The 14,309-nt window shown below is 46.3% G+C and overlaps 1 long non-coding RNA gene across 1 annotated transcript; it reads right to left on the reverse strand.

The window, feature by feature from the left end:
• Positions 1–851: 851 nt before the first annotated feature.
• Positions 852–4,423, reverse strand: LOC119400807 (uncharacterized). The gene is made up of 3 exons (XR_005185243.2): positions 4,319–4,423; positions 2,783–2,894; positions 852–992 (listed from the first exon to the last, which is right to left on the reverse strand). It is a non-coding gene; the product is annotated as an uncharacterized LOC119400807 (long non-coding RNA).
• Positions 4,424–14,309: the final 9,886 nt, after the last annotated feature.

Genomic DNA, 14,309 nt, shown 5'->3' on the forward strand with positions numbered 1-14,309 from the left:
AATGACGTTTAACATTTGGTCCTTAGCACGATGTCATAAAGCAGAGTGCACAGGCCTGAAATCTAGGAGGCGCCGGCTTAGCTCAAGGCGTAGGTCACTCAGTTTCTAAGCATTGGGTTGTATGTTCGGTACTCGCAAGCCTCGACGTTTTCCTTTCAATTTATACTCTGCTTTTATAATTGCACTTTCTTTGTAGTGATTACCAGGGTGAGTAGAACGAAAGCAAGAAGTTGGCGCATAAGGAACTCGCAGACAGCACAGGCATGCCATAGCGAGGATGACGTGTGGTAGCGGTGATGCCTCTCCCCTCATACAACAGAAGATGGCTTATACCGTACCACGGAACACGTAATACTATGTCGTGTTTGTCCACCTTGATTTGCCATTCCAAAACACGCCAACCCCCCACCCCCCCCGCCCTTCCATTCTCACATAGGCAGCGGCGGCATCAAAAAGCGTGACGACACGGAGCAGAGTAGTATTCGGTATTCCGTGGCACCGCATAGATCCACTGGCACGCCAGCAAGTGCTTCCTTTCGCTAGGCGCTGAACCGTGCTCCTGCAAGGGTTGCATATATAGTGCCTCTCCCTTCTTCATTAAACCACTTCTCTCTTTCGCCCGCTTAACTTTGTGAAAGCATGTACATGACGTGTCGTCGGCGCCAATGATAATTTAAGCGCCGTATTGCGAGGCAGACGACGATTTCAGGCTTTCGCTGCAATGTGTTCTAACGGTAATAACCACAACTATGCATCAAAAAGCGCTTGAATTATCCTTCAATATATCTAGAGCAACACCTCAGTTGGCAAGCATGTTATAATTTAGGTTTGTACAAAGAATTACGAAAAGCTGGGTTATAAAAATTTATGCGTATTTCACGCAGATGGCTCAAGTTATTGCGAGTTACGCGGCGCTGCTATTGCAGCAATAAGGCCAGTACATTGCATATTTAGGATCATCTGGATCGCTTGAGTTCGGAGGTGGAGGACATCTGCAAGCGAAAAGTAAAAGAAAAAAAGCAAAGCAAGAAGTAATCCTAAAAAAATGTAGTCATTACAATACTGGCAAAAATACAGCCACAGACAAATAAACTTCTGCATCAAGCCTGACTTTCTTTTGTTGAAATTTTCACATGGTTGAACCATTATGGCATGCACAAGGCAACGTCATTTTATCTGTTCAAGTATATGACCACTTGGAGAACATATTTGTACGGCAAATTAGTCTGCTTCTTCTATTGCGATAGCAACTATAGGGACATCCCAGGAGCATTTCTGCCATCGCTGTTGGTGTCGCTGTTGCCATGAGTTTCCGTACAAAGGCCAAGGGTGATAACATCACCCCTCGCGTCGTTCTGTTCCACGTGTTAGTGAAAGCGTGAAAGCAGCTGAAGGAATGCGAGTGAAAGTAGCTGATGATCGCAGCTCCAGCGGGAGGAGATGCTGACTATCCTTCTGTACTGTCCTGTGTACTTTCTACCCATCCGCTTCTGCACTTCCCCTTCGCAAGAGATTGGGCCGACCATCTTCCGCCGCGCGAAGGGCTCATGAGCGCTACCAGATTGTGTGTGTGGTTTGTTGAGGGTGGGGGGAGGGGGGGTCGAGGTTTGTGGTTCTGGCAGGAAGTGCGCACTTTGAGTGGCCGGGCGCGGTCGCGCGCGCCCTATGTGTATCGGAATCAGCAGGTGGCTGATTGGCTGAACTACTCACCATTGGTCCACTAAATAGGAAGAAGGCAACAGCTAGCCCAACACTAGGCAACGGGAAAGGCAGCGGCAGCTGCGAGAAGACCGCGAAGCAACGGAAGGCCTAGGCCAACGACGACCTGCCCGTAGATCTAAGAGGTGCGAACGCTTGGTTTCAGCGAGAGTTTCTGTCTCTGGAGTTCGGACATCCGTGTCGTGTGATTGTATGGGGTTTAACTCGAACCTCTCTGCGCTGAGGATCAAGGTACAAACAACCTAGCATTACCTGGCTAAAGCCAGGCAATGACCTAGAATCAACCTAGAAAAAACCCTCATCATATAGCGAAGGCCAGCAAATAATCTAGAAGCAACCAGATTAGTCTTCAGAATCGTAAAGTTTTGCTGTTTCAAGGCTTGCGCGGCTTAGTGCAAGGTCCGGCAATTTTTTTTGTAAGTTCGACTTTATACGTAACCTGAAGGTGGCGCCACAGACGCGCCTGGAGTCTCCATATAATTGCTGTCGCAACAAAAAAGGTGACGAATAAAGTGTCTATTCACAACAACCGCCATACGTATGCGTAAATGAATATCTAGCCTCCCTTGAAGCGATTGTGTCATTTAGCGGCAGGGCAGCTGGCAGCTGCAACTTGCGTTGCCTTTCTCCAGACCTTTTTTTTTTAAAGTGATTCGTCTTTTTAAGAGCATTATCTGTGCGCGTATCCGTGGACAGCTGCTCCGTCATTGTAATGCATGAACAGATAGCGTTATTTATTATTACAGACTCCGCGCACAAAGTGAGAAGCGGAAGAGAGGACCGTGGATTTGCACCTGAGCTGCTGGAAAATCTAAGGTGTTTTTTTTTTTTTGGAGGCTTGACGAAAAAAATATTTTTGTTTATTACGCGTAGCTCATTGGTAGGGTACTCGCCTTGGGATCCGAAAACGACTTATACCTTGTACTATATTTTACTACCACGCAAATGGCCCATGCGATAAAATTCGATGGCCTAGGTCATCTATGCGTCGAGAAGTCAAACTGAAATAACCTTCATTCCTTCAAATATCCACAAAATTACCGGTTTCAGTAAAGATTCTTACCCATTGACTCTTAGTTCCCTGTGGTAGTTCCGACAAATCAACCTCACACAAGGACTCGCAAGGCGCAAGTAGCCTCCTTCGCTCAGTGAGTAATTGTCGTAAATACAGCGACCTGTTAGAAAACAAATCACATTGCAAGGAAATCGTAAATACCGGCTATTACATATCTATCCGCAGCCAGGATCTTTGAACACTGTGACAATAGTTTAGGCAAAAAACCAACTAGTCTTGTTTATTTTATTTATTCATTTGTTTGCTTAGCAGTAGTGCTAACCTTCAAATGAGGATTCAGCAAGAGTGGGTAGTATAAGCGCAGAACAAAGCGTTTATGTACAATCAAAATTGAGACAAAACAATTGTGTCATGTGAACCGAGAAGAAAAACAAACGAGCTCCTGAAAAGCGAGGCACAGCATACGCGCAGCGTTTCAAACACTAGTATACACAACTACTTTCAAAAAAAAAAGAATGACATAACACATTCTTCACGAATATAAGAAACTAAGACACAACGGCCGGTTAAACTGTTGAATAGAGACTTACGTAAGTGTGAGTGCGAATTATTATTTGCTTCTCACAGTTTGTTTATTGAAATTAAACCGCTCAAAACAAGCTACAAGAAAAGGAAGATGGAAACGATGGCAATGTGCTACAATAGGTGAATATTATTTAATTTACGTGCAAAATAATGCCGGTTGTACTCGAATGAACAGACGAAAGTGAGTATTAAATTAAAGAAAGCCAAGTCTGGCACGCGAGCAAAGCAGGCCCTGATTGAAAAAAACACACACCCCTCTCTGCTAGCGTACCAGAGGGCATACTCGCACAAGACTCAATTAGCGTTTTCATTTCTACATCTTCTATGGTTTTTCTAGCCAGGCGGTCAGTTCATTCGGGTATTTTGCTAAGACATCGCAATAGCTGTGTGCAACCGCGGTTTCTACCATGCAACGAACAGATTGGCGAGTTCGTAAGGGAATAAAATATGCAAGCTCATCCACCAACGTACCACCATTTCCTAGTAGCGTTGTGTCTTCGTCTTCTCTGTTGACCCGCGCGCTAATTAGCGCTCCACCGCAACTTTAACCACACGATCTCATTGTGAATCAAAGATATGGAGTCGTTCCACCAAATAATGAAAATGTATAAAGCAGGAGCAAGAACATTGCGCTCATAGATGAACAATCATCCCGGTGAAATATAACGCAGATAAATATGCATATGCCCTCAAACTTGTATTTTCAAGCGGAGCGTAGTTTTATGACGCGAACACACAAGAAAAGGTCACTAATTACGGTAATTACTATCCATATATTCCATGGATATTCGCTCACCCGAGGCAATAAAGTGCGGCTGCGCAAGGACTTATTGCGGCCTAAGAAGACACGTACATAATTTTATTATGTTAGAGAACATGCAGCGCAAAGTGACGCAAGACCAATTGCTCTTCTTCAATGAAAAAAAGGTCAGTTTACAACGCCAATCAGTAACCTGCGTTTGTTTAAAAAAAAGTGGCCAATCGATTTGCCCTACTCACCATGTTCAAAGCGTAGTGACGGAATTTTCGTTAACGAACGCTGGGATACAAGAAGTAGAACGAATGCCAAAAACATCGTCTGCTTTCCCAATTTCTTGCAGTTTCTGGAATAATGCAGTGCAATATGCATTACCAATATCCGGATTGACTCCCTCGTGAAAGGGCTCGAAAGGGATACACACTTAGTCACTGCTTACTTGTCCTCTGCTTAATAATTCCTCCGACGTACAAAAAGCAGCTTTGCCGTAATCGATTCCTAGCAAAACACGCTGCTTTAACAAGGATCGATGGCCAATGTTATATGAGCTGAGTAGTTATTATGCACCTTTTATGCACACACTACTCGCCAAAAGCTCAAAAATTAATTATATTTGCCCCCAAAAACACTCACTTTACTTTAAGTAGTCACCTTGAAATGAATAACACAGTACTAGAAAGGGTTAGTAATACAAAGTTGCTCGGTGTATACTTGGACGCACAACTTTCATGGCACACACGTACATGAGACAACACTTAGGATATACAGAAAAAACACCAGGCCTGCGCTGAAACCGCAGCACAGGCACAGCGAAAGCTGGAAGAGCGGCGTTTCTAGAGTCCGTTGTAAGCTCTCTTGGGGCTACAATACAAGTACACCATGTTAACATTATATCATTGTTTCATACATTCACACATCACGTATGCTATAGTAATTTATGGATAACTTACCCGACAACACTGAAACCCCTCAAAGTAGCACAAAACACAGCAGTACGTGCCCTTCTTTTCATACCAAAAAACACGCTCAGCTTCATATGCTTATAGACTACTAAACATACAACCCATCGCAGTTTGTGTCAATTATCGTGTTTTACTACCTGCCTGCGTTTGCATAACGCTGTTCAATGCCCGTAAATAGCATTAACATATCAAACACCAGCATATTGCTTACGTTGCACTTTAACTACACCATTATGCATACCCCGCATATGGACTAACTACGAATCACGTTCATTGTCTTATATTGCATCAAAACTCTGGAACACTTTACCTTGTACCATCGCAGCATCCGTATCATTTCATTTGTATAAACAATGTGTTCGCGATCACCTGCATAACTTACAACAGTCATGCTCGAACTCAAATATTATTCCAATTTCTTTGTGTTTATATGTATTTATTGTATTGCTATGTATCTATTATTTGCATTATTGTATTTCATTGCAGTTGTTTGTACTTAATATTTGCTCTGTAGCTCAGCAGTAACTACTACTGTTAAAAAAAGGGACCCCTGAAATTGCCCTTGAATGGGCTCTGGGGTCCTACCTGTATGATATTAACCAGCCATTACATGTATATTACACAATAAAAACTGATTGATTGATTGACTGATTGATTGATTTTTTTGCGGCGCTGTTCCAAAAGCACGCTTCCCCTGGGAGGGTTTTGATGCTGCAATGAATTCCAGTAAGCGAGCTCCCATGTTGCATCCTTGCCAGCCGTTTCAGTAAGCATTGTATGCCTGTTTCCCAGGGCAGGAGGAATGTAGATTCGAGCCAGGCCGCCGCGTCACCATCCTACTGGTGCTTATATAGGCAGAGATGGTTCTGCATGTCAGTGGCAGCTATTGAGGCGGAACTGTGCAAATGAGTCCAATTCGTAGCGTGTTCCCTGTGTGTTTGCTGCTTTGTCGAATTGCTGAAAGCGTCAACGGGCTACCAGTGAGCTGTTTTACCAGCGATGCTGTTTGGCAAATCGTTCCTTGTCCGGCCAACCAAAAAACTCGGACGGGTATGCGCCACAGGAATTGGGAAGCGCCACTACCAAGTAAAAACGAAATGAATTTCTTCGCGAGGAGAAACTCCGTCGGTCGTCTAAAAACCTGTCATCATGACGAGGGAATAACTAGGCCTGCACGCGCTCTCTTCCACCTCCTCTTCATCTTCTGCTAGGTTCTCAGAACGAGTGCGCCAATTTGCCCGGTGTGGGATGCAATAAATCGGACGGGCAAGAGAACGTGTACAAAGATGGAGGAAGAAAGAAAGAGGGAACCGATGTAACGTGATATTCGCGCCAAAAAATGTATCGTGACGTCACGGCTTGTCACGTGACATGTTCCCGCCATAAATCGGTGGAGCCATTGGTCATATGACACATCCCCACCAAAAGTGGCGCCACTGGTAGACGCCAACACGGGCGAACCGTACATATGCGGCTATCTCTACGCGGTCGAATGCGAATGTAAAGATTGCCCTTTCGGGTTCGTGCCGGGCGGTCGTATGACAATGCACTGCGTAAGAGACCCGTGCTATGTGAGAAAGTCGCTTGAAGCAACCGCAATTGACGTTACTACCAGGTTTACAGCGTATGTTTCATGTCGTGCCCTGGGCCGGCATTCGAACTACAACGTCCTTAAGTGATCTGTCCTTAGGTGCTGGAAGCTCTACGACCGGTATGTGGGGTGGACCGCCAAGTTCAAGCTAAGTTCAACCTCGCTACAGTCAAGTTCTGTCTAGATACAGCAATAAATAAGCATGAGACGGATCAGGTTCGCTGTGTATCGAACTTTGTACTACTTAGTGCAAGCTTTAGGCCTAAATTTTTTTTAATAATATAAATAGCTTTCGGAAGCGAACTAAATGAAACAAACAATGCTAAGTGTAACTTCAGCCACGGTGTCTCTGTCGATGTCAGATATTCCAGCCGCACCGCTTTACAAGCAGGTAAATATAGTGAAAAGTAAAACGGCGACACTGACTGCGAAGGTGTAAGGGAAATACAAAAGAAAAAAAAGATGGTTGATCCTTCCGTCATAGGAATGGGAATAACACGAAAGTAAAGCGTGCCCTTACAGAAGTAACTGAATGTTTACTGTACATTGATATAAGAGAGTTTGTACAATGTATATTGATGTCTGAACGTGGATGCACCCACTTTGATGATTGGTGGTACATCTCCATCCCCACGACTAACGTCCGTGTTAAACGATTACACAAACCCTTGTGGTAGCTGTAGTAGTTAACGGTGAAAGCGTAATCAGAGAACGAGGTGTGATAGCCAGAAGAGCGTCGCATATTGGACGCAGAACTTGGTCGCCATCCCGCGGCATGTTAAAATGTGATTGAACACCATGGCCGGACTAGAGGGAAACGCAAAGCGCGTCGTGCCGCCCCGGTAGTCCTGCCACGATTTCTCTCAGGGCGAGCGCGTGAGCGGGGAACGCGGTGTTACAGCCAGGTGAGGCAGGCGCGCGTCGCATAGCTATTTTTGGCTGGATTAGCGTGATACTATGAGTGAGGCAGACGCTTTTAGGACGCTTCCCTGAAAAATAACTAAAGTAGCGCCATTCGTGTCAGTGTACAGGCGCCTCCTCACTCGTGCGCTTTGTAGATTGCAGTTGGAGTTAGTTGAGCTGCGAAGCTCGCAGAGCATGGCTCTTGGCCGGAAAGAGAGGCTTGTGCAATTCTTCCGCTAGAGGGCCCGAGGGCTCTGCAGTTCTTAGTGACTCAGTTGGAAAAGTCCGCGAAATAAAGTGTATGAAAAAAAAATTGGCCGCGTATCTGCGTGCTTCGCTGCAAATGTCGTCTAAAGACGATAGAAGAGGCGCTGCGTGAGATATGAACGCCATCTGGCAATACGTCGGGAAACGTGAATGCTGCGTTGCGGGCTGGTAGTCCCGGCGCAGCAGCAGGCGAAGACCGGCGGTGACCAACGCGACCAGCCAGCCCGAACACGCGGTTTGACGCGAAGCGCCGAAGCAGAAGAAACGTCCGCACTCAACGAGTACTCTCCACACACTTTTTTATATTCACGTCGTCTGGGTAAAGCAGGAATTCCAGAGCGGCGCCCCATGGCATTCGTACAGTGCAATACTGAACCGCAACCGAAACACAAAAATGAGCTCGTGCAGAGAGCACAGAGGAAGCCAAGTTTCGGCGCAGTCGCATTTTCAGCGCAGCTTAAGAAGCTAGGGTGTCTAGAATTACGTATCTATGTATTTTCTATTAAAGGAACACACCACCTAATACTTACGTAGTGATGTCGCGCCTCAGATATGCGTAATGTTTGCTTTTTGATCAACAATGTACACAAGTATGAACCTAGTCAGCCGTTCACGATGGCTGGCCCTTGGGCAAGTGGTTCAACTTTGGCCGAGTAGCTGAATCGAGGGACGTGCCGACAAACAGAAAGACAGACAGAAAGACAGACCAAAATTTCTGCGTTTAAGTTCCCCAAGAAAGACTATCGTCTTTAAGACTATCGTCTTTAAAATCGCGCCATATCTACGAAGTGAATGATGATTGAAGAGCTGGCTCGGAGAAGATCAGAAAAACCCGTGAATCTTCCGTATAAGTCCTCTACCATCATATGAAGACGTGACACACGTTGTTATATATACATATATACACAATGTTTGATTAATTTACAATTTTGATGAACTATATACGCAATTTACAATTATATACATATTGATGAAGTATATATACAAGAAACATCTAAGAGCGTCTGATTCTCCATTGTCGACAGTTGCAGACGCAACGCTCCTAATGTTCTTTCAATTTGAAAACTGCCCTCGAGACGCGCACGACAAAGTGACCCTAAAAATAGCTGTCGACGCTCGCCTGGCTGTCAACCGCGTTGCTTGCTCACCCTGTGAGAATTAACGGCCAGGCTAGAGGGAAGAGACGACGCGCGTAGCGTTCCTCTTCGCGTTCCACGACACTTTGAATGGGTGGATGCAGGTTACGGCGCGGAAATTCGCCCCAGCATAAGAACCTGGCGAGCCAGCTGCTAATAGCAATTAATACGGCAATGTAATGTATACCGAACCAAGTGGCGTCTTTTCATGGTCTCCGACATCATAAAATTGTACGGTACATAATCTTTCAATACGCAAAAGTGCTCGCTCCTGATGGCAGCGCCACTGCAAACTCGGCGGCCCTAAGAAATCGCTTGAGTGGCGCACTAGCTTTCAGAAGGTTGTCCGAGCGCCATCTTGTTCGTCCTCGTCTGGGTTATAGTGTACTAGAATAGTCTGGGTTGTTTACTTGGTCGGTGCACGGTGCGTGCGGTTGACCGCGCTTGAGTCAGTTCGTACTACGGTGGTTCTGGATGCTTCAGGATGCCGACCTGCTGTGCCAGTGGCACCAACCACCGGTACAACAGCAGAAAGAAGAGGTTTTCACTACAGCGGGTAAAATCTGTAGCTTCCCGGAGGGCACCCTAGGGGCGTTGCTGCAGCTGCTAGGAGAGAAGGCAGAAGTGAAGGGACGCAATTACCGCTACTTTATACTTTTCAGGGACTTTACGACGCTTGGGCTAAGATCGCCACCTCGTGGTGTGTTAAGGCATTCACAATATTGAACTTCTATTGAAAACGCGCCGAATGGGACGGACGTGTAGCGCGTTGCAGGTGCTAATCGCGGAGGCCACAGTAATGACGAATTACTTTACTTTACCGCTCCCAGAGGGCAACAGCTCCCCGTCAACCGGGAGAGTGATGGATATAAAAGGCGCGTTCGTAAAGCCTCTGGAGTCTGTGACCGTGGCGCAGTGGTTAGCGTGCCCGGCATCTATTGTCGCGGACCGAGCGGTAGTAGGTCCGATGCTCGTTGATGGAACTTTTTTTCTGTGCCGTCTGATCGTGTAAATTTTTTGACGTCATTTCCGTGACGGAAATACGTCACTGAAGTCTTGGTGGACACCGGCATAAAACACTTTCGTGTTAAAAATACGTTTCGGCTCCCCTGACGGGAACATTGTTCACAATGAACTCGAAGACGTGTGATGCGACGCTTATGTATACGCTTAAATGTGCCGTAAGCAGCGCGTGTAGACATGAGGAATTGTTCCGTCATTTAGGTTCAGTGTATAGAACAGATTTCAAATGGCGCCTTGAAGATAGTTGTCTCTTCTGTGATATCTTGGCGTTACCACATCGATTTGATGGCTTAAGTTTTCTGCGTGCTCTGCTGTATTTTCTTCGTGAGAATGGGGAGGAGCCACCAGCGGTCCCGACACACAGCCCATTTTGCCGCTTAAATACATACACTTGCAGGCGCCGTATAGTAACGAGTACCCGTATGATTGCTTACGCCTAGCAACTTAATGGTGATAGCCGCCGAATGTCCCCTGAAAACTTGGCTGCACGAGATGAAGGTGCACTGTCGACCTTGATTTAAAATCATCTGTTACCCTTACGTCCACGACAGAACACTCTTGAAGTACACGTTAAGCTTTGATCGACACAGGCGCTCACGTCTCTGTTAGGAGTGCGAATCTTTGTCGCCGCTCGAAGAAGATTCTCGCGCCTCCCATGACCAGTGTTGCACAAGTCGCGGATGGCGGCACATAAGCTGTCCTAGGGATGTCTACAGCTGAACTTACCGTTGCCGTTCATCAGGTACTAATCCTTTTTATGGTCCTTGCAACATGCTCCCATGACCTCACACATGGATTAGATTTTCTTACCACCAATATTCTGCTCTGATTGATTGCTCCGCCGCTGTACTACGCCTTGAGTTGACTCGACTCTGTGAATCGTCTTACTAGCCTCCATGCCGATTACAGTGCAGTGGGTTTGTTAATCTGCCTTCTAAAAATGTGACATACGTCAAGATGTAATGTTCACCAGCTGTTGCAGAAGACGAATATTACGCTGCGCCTCTTACCGACGTACTGATAACGTGCTGCATTGCTGTTCTCTACACTGAATCACAGCTCCTAGAAGCTGCCTATTGCTTGTGAATTTTGGCTTCAGGAATCAAGTGCTCCCACGGGGCATTTCCGTAGCCCACCTTGTAACGGTGCAGGATTAGCAGGTGGAAGCTCATTCATAGCTGTCTATGGCTTCGATGCGGCCCTGAGAGAAGTGATTATTTGAGGATGTAAATGGCACTATTTTCTGCAATCATTTTGGGAGTGCAGTTCTGCACCTAGAGAAACAATAAATATTACAATTTGGGCAGCTCGCACTCATTCGCGCAAGGTTGGGGCCGAGTAGTGCTGGTCAGCGCTCCGCTGGTCATGGCTTGACTAGGCACACGTGCATTCACGTGCCAATGCACGAAGTGTTCACGTGATCACATTGTAAATCACGGGTTTTGGCTAGGTGTTGACCGGTTTCGTTTGGGAATCGCTTCTCAACCACAGCACCAAGCAGCTTAAGAGCTTAATTAGGCTAAATGGCCTAGTCTGCATAATCTTTGCTTGGTCTGGATAAGCTTGCATCCCAAGTCAACCTAGGCCTAACTATAGCTTACTGAGCTTAAGTGGCTTAATTAGATAAGTGGCCTAATTTGTATATTCGAGGCATGTATGGTTTCCATCCCCTTGAATGCCAAGTCAACCGAGACTTAATTAGCAAATGAGCCTAATTGGTGTTCATTGTGGTGTCAGTTATTCATAATTAGGTTTACCTCGGCACAACTTGGTGAACTCGGCATGACTAGGCTCACCAGAATCTCAACACGACCTTATTAGGCCTCATTAGGCCTGTCTATAATTACCTTGGCTTAACTAGGCACAGTTATGCATAGCTTGGCTTGACGTGTCCACGTCGGCATGATGATGATGATCGTTTGTTGTCTACATCGCGACACGGAGAAATGGCGGGCATGACGGCTGTGCTGTAAAACGCACGCCAGTATTTTTGGACACGTTCCGTCGCCCCCCCTCCCCCCCCCCCCCGGACAGATCTCCCGAATTTCTCCCGTTGATGTACACTTTACTCACGCTCCCGCAACCTCAAAAGTGGAGGTGGAGAAGAGAAAGCATGTGCACAAAGGAGGGAGAGGAATAAGGTGGAAGATGGCGCTGTTGAGATAGAGGTGTTGGCGTGCCAAATGGAGGTTCGGTGTTGTAAACTAAGGCAAGAACAAAAATGAAAAAAAAGGAAAAGGGCGGTAGGCACCCAGGGTACATGCCGACGCTTCTCACGTTGACAGCCGAGAGGTGGAGAGGCATAGCACTGAGCCAAGATTCCGCTGCGGTTGAGGAAAATGATGTCCTTGAACTTTTCCATGAAATACATGAGAGGACGGGCAACAACTGAAAATGAAAAAAATTCATGATAAGGACGGTTTCAAGCATCTGGAAAAAATGTCATAGTTTCGCCGCAAGGGCGATGCACTGAAAGCGATAGCAACAAATGACAATGTCAGAAGAAGAAAGGCTAGTAGCTCACTCCTTAACAAACCCAGCCGCTGCAGCAAGCGAAGAGACCTTCGTGTGGTCTATGGCTTCAACGCAAACATTGCAATGAAAGAGATAAGCGAGTGACCACTCCGTGTAGGTCAAAGCACGGTGCCGGGGCGCGCAGCTTCACTCCAGACGAGCGGGCGATGCGCTTTAAAGCGCACCCTTTGGCTCTTCATGCCATCTCGCAGTGACAGTGAACACGCCTCTGCCACGCTGAGGCATCTCAGAGATGTGCGTTCCACCAGCGGTAAATGGTTCATATAAATATTGCTGTGAACGCTAGAGGATGTGTTCGTTGTGGCCGTGTGGCTAAACGCGCCGCGAAGCGAGCGGTCGCAGGTTCGAATCCCCGGCCGCACGCTTCCGAAAAATTTTTTTTGTGGAGTTTTCATATATTCTGACTAGGGGTATTGTTTATTAACGAAGAATGACCGCACGATCTAGCACTGCATAGTCCGCGAACAGCACAGGCTCTAGTGAAATCGCGGCTTCCGTGGGCGCATCACAATAGTACATCTGCTCCATTACAATGTATATACCTACCTATACCTATACGGAATGGCACGGCGGCGCGGACGCCGACGGCGAAAACCCGTCGAGAGTGTCCATATAATTGCTATCGCAAGAAAAAGCTTAGCTTGACTTCGTAGTTGTCTACCTATATTGGATAATTCAATATATACCTATGTAACATATATACCTATTGGCTGGAGTGTATGGAACTTGTGAATGAGACACGACTGCCTGCATTTTCTGTTTGTCCGTTACCGAAAGATTGGCTCAATGAATGTCAGTACAGCGCAACAGACAAGGAATGACTAAGAACCCTCACACAGCGCTATACTTTCAACAACATTTAATACCGAAGCGAAGTACAGTGGTATGAATGGAATGGAGGTGTGCGTAGAAGTGGCTGCAGTTATCAACCGCGTCGATGACTATAAAATAACGATCGCTTGTCACGTGTTGATTGTTCTCGAGGACAGTACCAAATTTAGAATTGATTGAGATAACTGATCTCTTTTCGCAGTAGCGGAACTGATGGGAAACCGGCGCACAAGTTGCCAAACTTTCTGATCTGGTACGCTTCAACACCTCACGCGTTAACCTCCCTGCGAGCGGTGCTTACTTAATACCTCGCAACGCTCAGGGAGGGGCACACAGCCCCTGTCACGGCAGTGAATTCCGAGGTGGCCTTGAACCGCATTTTGCACATTGTTGCGATGCGCTGTGCGTGTGTTCTTCGCCAGCCCATCTGGTGCGCTGTTCTTGCATTCATCTTGCACCGTTCATAGAGTGACTGAAGTGTATCGAAATTATGAGCCGTCACATTCAAATGCTGTGCCACTGCTTTCGTTAGTTCCTTCTACACGTTCGCGCGATTCCCATTTAGTGTAAAAATATTTGCTTGTCTTTCTCACCAATGTATAATTTGTGACAGTGTGAGGACTCCAGGGATAATTAACGTTTTAACTAGTGCTGTTAAAACTAGATTTTATGATGATGGACGTAGGAACTTCCTGTCCTCTAACGTTAATATCATATTGAAGGTGTTTGCACGTCTTAGGTATGGGACAAAAGCAAGCTGTTATGTGGGCAGCGCCACGAGGAGTTATTTTGCAAGCACTACCATGAGGTCAAAGTTTCTGCTTGAGGTAAATATAATTTATCCTTGGGAGTGCGCTGAATTAATTTGTTCTGAATGGTAGCTGCTGGTTGAACTGCCATTTAGGGTCTCCTAAGCTGGTACTGATCGCCTATCTGATTTACGCGCTTCGTTGCAGGCTTTGTTTAGCGCGACGTGCGGGCAATG

This window comes from Rhipicephalus sanguineus, chromosome 7, assembly GCF_013339695.2.
Source record: "Rhipicephalus sanguineus isolate Rsan-2018 chromosome 7, BIME_Rsan_1.4, whole genome shotgun sequence".
NCBI lineage: Eukaryota > Metazoa > Arthropoda > Arachnida > Ixodida > Ixodidae > Rhipicephalus > Rhipicephalus sanguineus.